This window comes from Nicotiana tabacum, chromosome 19 (genome assembly GCF_000715075.1).
Source record: "Nicotiana tabacum cultivar K326 chromosome 19, ASM71507v2, whole genome shotgun sequence".
Lineage (NCBI taxonomy): Eukaryota > Viridiplantae > Streptophyta > Magnoliopsida > Solanales > Solanaceae > Nicotiana > Nicotiana tabacum.
This window is the reverse complement of record NC_134098.1, coordinates 24873475-24880262: the sequence shown is the minus strand read 5'-3', so window position 1 is coordinate 24880262 and position 6788 is coordinate 24873475.

Here is a 6788-nt window from a genome sequence, read left to right as displayed (position 1 = left end):
TGAGATTTGTAGGGTATTCTGATGACTTCAAAGGGTATCAGGCCCCAGTCCTCAAGGAGTTCGGCGCCACCTGTAGCTAGTGCTCCTACACAGTTTTAGAGGCCTCGGTATGATCGATTTACCTATTCTGGTCCAGGTCAGAGTTCGTGGGTATCAGGCTCACAATATCATAGGGATACTAGTCAGACGAGACCCCCAACACCTTGTTGTGATCAGCGGAAAGGCCTACTTCGGATTGTGCCATTGAGGTTCTGATGCGTGCTATTCTTGCAGATAGCCTGGCCATATGATGCGGGATTGTCCTAACAGAGGAGGTGGTGATATGACTCAGCCGACTGGATCTGTGTCTGGTTCTTCCTCATCAGTTCAACCTCTAGCACGGGTTTTTCAGCAGTCGACAGGTCGTGGTAGAGGTAGAGGTGTAGTGCCGAGTTCGAGTAGTACTCAAAATCGAACCTATGCTCTAGTAGGTTGACAGGATCTTGAGTCGTCTTCGGAAGTTATTAAAAGTATATTGTCTGTACTTTCTTATGATGTATATGCACTGATTGATCCGGGATCTACATTATCATACGTTACACCCTTTGTGGCTAATAAGTTTGGCGTTGAACCTAAATTGATAAGTAAACCACTTGCGGTATCTACTCCGATAGGAGATTCTATGATTTCTAGAAGGGTATATAGAGGTTTCACAGTGATGATTTGTAGTCGTCAAACCTCGGCAAATTTATTTGAGTTAGAAATGGTTGATTTCGATGTGATAATGGGAATAGACTGGTTAGCCTCGCGCTATGCAAACGTTGATTATCGTACGAAGATGGTTAGGTTTCAGTTTCCTGGTGAACCCGTCATCGAATGGAAGGGGAACATTGCCACTCCAAAAGGTTGTTTTATTTCCTATCTTAAGGCAAGGGAGATGATCTAAAAAGGTTATATTTATCATCTCGTTCGCATTAGGGATGCGGAGGCAAAACAGCCTACTCTACAATCAATCCCCGTGGTCAACGAATTTCCAGACGTTTTACCAGATGAACTCCCATGCCTTCCTCCTGAAAGGGAGATTGAGTTTAGCATTGATGTGTTGCCTGACATTCAACCAATCTCTATCCCTCTATATAGGATGGCCCCGATGGAGTTGCGAGAGTTGAAGGCGCAGTTGAAGGACTTGCTGGATAAGGGATTCATTAGGTATAGCACTTCAACTTGGGGTACGCCAGTCTTGTTCATGCGGAAAAAGATGGGTCGTTAAGGATGTGTATCGATTATCGATAGTTGAATAAGTTTACTATAAAGAACAAGTATCCACTTCCAAGGATTGACGACCTGTTTGACCAACTCCAGGGTGCCAAGTATCTCTCCAAGATTGACTTATATTTAGGGTATCATTAGGTGAGGGTTAAGGAGAAGGATATTCCAAAGACGACATTCCGGACAAGATATTGGCACTTTGAGTTCTTGGTGATGTCGTTCGGGCTAACAAATGCTCCAGCAGCTTTTATGGATCTCATGAATAGTGTATTCATGCCCTATCTTGATGTGTTCATGATCGTATTCATTGATGACATTTTGGTGTATTCTCGTTTGGAGGTGGAATATGCGGGCCACTTGCGGATAGTAATACAGACCCTTCAGGATCATGAGTTATATGCTAAGCTCTCCAAATGTGAATTCTAGCTGAAGTCAGTAGCATTCCTTGGACATGTGATATCTGATGATGGTATTAGTGTCGACACTCAGAAGATCGATGTAGTGAAGAATTGGCTGAGACCTACAATACTGTTAGAAGTCCGCAGCTTCCTGGGGCTAGCAGAATATTATAAGCAGTTTGTAGAAGTGTTTTCCTCTATATCAACACCATTGACTAAGTTAACACAGAAAGCTACCAAGTTCCAGTGGTCTGATGCTTGTGAACGTAGTTTTCAGGAGCTAAAGAATCGATTGACATTAGCGCCAGTGCTCACTCTCCCAGAAGGAACATAAGGTTATGTGGTATATTGTGATGCCTCAGGTATAGGTTTGGGGTGCGTATTGATGCAACATGGGAAGGTGATTGCTTATGCATCAAGACAATTGAAGAAGCATGAAAAGAATTACCCGACTCATGATTTGGAATTGGCTGCAGTAATATATGCTTTAAAGATATGGCGGCACTACTTATACGGCGTCCATGTTGACATCTACACAGATCACAAGAGTTTACAATACATCTTCAAGCAGAAGGAGTTTAATTTGAGGCAGCATAGGTGGCTTGAATTACTGAAAGACTACGACGTCGAGATATTGTACCATCATGGTAAAGCCAATATTGTGGCAGACGCTCTCAGCCGTAAGTCAATGGGAAGCTTAGTACACATTAAGGCAGGTAGACAAGGGTTGACTAAAGAGCTTCATCAGCTGGCCAATATGAGAATCAGATTGTTAGACTCTAATGATGGAGGTGTTACTGTACATAATACATCAGAATCATCTTTGGTAGCTGAGGTAAAAGCACGACAATATGAAGATTCTACCTTAGTACAATTGAGAGAGGGCATTCAGCAGCGTAAGATTACATCTTTCGAGATTGGAGGAGATGGGGCACTAAGATACCAGGGCCGATTATGTGTGCCTAATGTGGCAGGGTTGCGAGAGAAGATTATGATTGAGATTCATCAGTCCCGATATTCCATCCATCCCGGCTCGACAAAGATATATCATGACATTAAAGAGCTGTATTGGTGGGATAACATGAAGAAGTCTATTGTAGAATTTGTAGCCTAGTGTCCTAATTGTCAACAAGTAAAGATTGAGCATCAGAAACCCGGTGGATTGATTCAGAATATAGAGATTCCGACCTGGAAATGGTATGTGATCAATATGGACTTCATTATTGGATTACCTCGCTCTTATCATAGGTTTGACTTCATCTGGGTGATAGTTGATCGACTTACAAAATCTGCCCTTATTCTGCCAGTTAGGACAACTGAGACGACGGAAGATTATGCGAAGTTGTATATCAAGGAGATTGATAGGCTTCATGGTGTGCCAGTATCTATTATATCAGACTGAGGAGCTCAATTTACGGCTAACTTTTGGAGGTCTTTTCAGAAGGGTTTAGGCACACAAGTGAATCTCAGCACTGCATTCCATCCGCAGACTGACGGACAGGCTGAACGTACCATTCAGACACTTGAAGATATGTTGCGAGCATGTGTTCTAGATTTCAAGGGGAATTGGGATGACCATTTTCTACTCATAGAATTCGCCTACAATAATAGCTACCATTCCAGTATTAAAATGGCCTCGTACAAGGCACTGTACGGGAGGAGATGTATATCACCAGTTGGATGGTTCGAAGTCGGTGAGACAAAATTGTATGGGCCAGATTTGATTCACCAAGCCATTGAGAAGGTGAAAGTGATACGAGAGCAACTGATGACGACACAAAGCAGGCAAAAGTCTTATTCCGATGTCCGACGTCGTGATTTGGAGTTTGAGGTTAGTGATTGGGTTTTCCTGAGGATCTCACTGATGAAGGGTGTTATGCATTTTGGAAAGAAAGGTAAGTTGAGTCCGCGGTATATCGGGCCGTACAAAATTCTTCGACGAATCAGACAAGTTGCTTATGAGTTAGAATTTCCATTTGAATTGGAATTTGTCCACCCGATATTCCATATATCTATGTTGAGGAAATGTATTGGAGACCCTTCTTAGGTCGTCCCTATCAAAGATGTACAAGTTACGGAGGATATATCATATGAAGAAGTGCCGGTGGCTATATTAGATCGACGAGTTCACAAGTTGAGAACAAAGGATGTAGATTCTGTCAAAGTATTGTGGAGGAACAAGAATACGGAAGAAATAACATTGGAAGCAGAAGAGGGGATGAAGTCTAAATACCCTTACATGTTCCAGATTGAAGATAACAAGGATGCCGGGGGAACGCAGGACGCATTAGAAGGTGAAACGGCTCTATGAGGTAAGCAATAGCTTGAGAATACTCTTTCTTAATACAAAATGGTGATATGCAGATAATGTACATATCCATAATACTTTGTATAGCCTTGTAAGGCCATATGTTGGGTTTAACCGCTTGCAAGTTTGGCTAGTATCCATTTTATAGGGGAAACTCAACCGGAAATTTCCGTCGGAATCCACGATGAGTTAGACTCCCCATAAACCCTTACATTCGAGGACGAATGTTCCTGGGGGGGGGGGAGGGTGTTACAACCCATATTCGCGTACGTTAGATCAAGCCATAAGTTAGTCAACGTAAATCCGAGAAGTTATTATCTTTGAGATGATAAGAAGTTAATCCTATTGGTCTTAAACGATACAAGGGTGTATAAGAGTGGTTAACAAGTATTAGAAGTTAAACCAATCAAGGATGATGTAACCCGTATTTTCGGGTAAAACTAGAGGTGCTTAATATTCCCAAGAGGTCATGTTTTAATGTATTTAAATCATATAATATCCGTATCATAAATCTTGAAGTCAAACGAGTTATGAAAAAAAAGTCGACAAAAGTTGTCGCAACTTACGTTCATAATTTTACTTAAACTTTAGGTCAAATATTACTAAGCTTTTCTCCCAATTTACTTGGAATTACGGAGTGATCTACACACAAAATTGAAGATCTATGAGTCTGATTTCCAACGCATTAAACCGTGTATCGATACGATCTCGGAGTAGAGAGATATTTGCTTTTTCGCGAGACTGCGCCAAGCAGCTCTCTATGGGGCCCACATAGGCGGTTGAGACATATGGATATATATAAGACGCCTCAACCCCCTTTTAAGGCATTCTTTTTCAGTATATTAATAACTTAGAACCCTAAAAACATACTCTCAAGGTTCTCTCATGATCCAAAGCCAAACCAAAGGGCAAACAACACAAATCAAGTGCCGGAAATCCCGTGACGCTAGTAAGTTTCTTGTTCTTCTTGTTGTTGCTGATTTTTGTGTTGTTCCAACTCGTGTGGGATGTTGTTTTAAGTGGTTTATGTTCTGTAAAATACTCCCTCAAGTTTTTAATATCATCCCTAGGTGATTTCAAGTCTTCTAAAGTGATTCTAGTGCCGAAAAACCCTAATTGATTGCTAGTTTCGCTTCCTTGTTCTTGTGGCAGCATTGGAGGGATATTTCGTGGTAAATTAAGGTCAAATTGGAGTTGTTATTTCTGTTTAAAGGTAAGGAACCTCTTACCCTACATGTATTTAAGATTATCCAAGTTACGGCTAAGTCGTTGAAGCCAGAACTTGTGAGATATATATTGAAAGGCTTGTTAGTAATGTTGTTGGTTGGTGGACTGTTTTGGGAGGCTCAATATGATTATTATTGATATTGTTTGGGATGTTTGGTGATTGTTTTAGCTTGTGGGAAGTCATATAAATAGGGGAGGTACTGTCCTTTCATCATAAAATAGGTTGCGGTCGATACATAATAGTTACGACGCTTAAACGATAACGATAATGTCATTTCTCTTATTGTAGACTAAGGAGTCATGACATTTGCATAGATTGAGGTTGGGAAGTATATATAAAGTATGTGAGTCTATCCCTTTCCTTCTTTTGCACGACTCTGATTGTACATAATGTAACGAATGAGCTTCCAAAGATACTCCACTCTTAGAAGTTAGCAGTACTCATATTATTTCCCTTCTTATGGAACGATTGATGTTGATGTTACTTATCTTATTCTTATGTTATCAATGTTGTTGGTACTTCCTGATTCTTATAAGATTCTTGATGAAGAGTTAGTCCTAATAACGTCTACGGAGGATACCGACCTTACGTCACTCCGAAAGGTTCAGAATGTGATTCCAATGAGTCCAACACGCATCATATATATGTATCTATTTTACCGAGCCTATTACGGTAGGGCCACTGATCACTGATCAGTTGGGTTTTACCGAGCTCCACGTGGCCGGGTACGATTCTACCAAGCCTTATGATGGTCGGGCACGTTTTTACCGAGCCTATTATGGTCGGGTACGATATGATGATGATGATGCCCACAGAGGCGTATGCTTTAAAAGTTTATGTGTATATATATATATATATATATATATATATATATATATATATATATATATATATATATATATATATATATATATATATATATATATATATATATATATATACATGCATTTCATGTCAGTAGCCCTCAGAGGTGCCCAGATGTTACATGTTGTATATTCTCTATCCCTGTTTACATTACTGTTCTTACTTATGCTTTTCTGCCTTATATACTCGGTACTTTATTCGTACTGATGTCCTTTTTATTTGTGGACGATGCATGTCATGGTGCAGGTCCTGATAGACAGGTAGGTGAAGCTCCCCCACCATAGTAGGCTGCCCAGTTCCGCGGTTATTGGCGAGATCCCTTCTCCGGACTTACCATGGTCTTGGTATGCATTTTTTGTTATAGACATTATGGTATGTCGGGGCCTTGTTCCGGCAAGGTTGCAACACTTATGTTCCTTTAGAGGCTCATAGACAGGCATCGACATATGTATAGTTTGAAATGCCTTGTCGGCTGATTTTTGTTGTATAGTCTCTCATGGCAGCGTGGCAGCTCGTACCTTATATATAGTTTCTTGACAGCCTTGTCATCCCATGTTATGTATGTTCATGCCATTATCTTTAATTATTGGTTGTTCATGATTCATGTCTACCATTTATATTGATCTAGTCGGCCCTTAAAGATAATAAGGAAGGTTAGATAAAATGTACATTAGTGTTCGGCAAGTATGCCCTGGGTTCTAGTCATGACCCTCCAATTTGGGTCGTGACATTGGTACTGTCC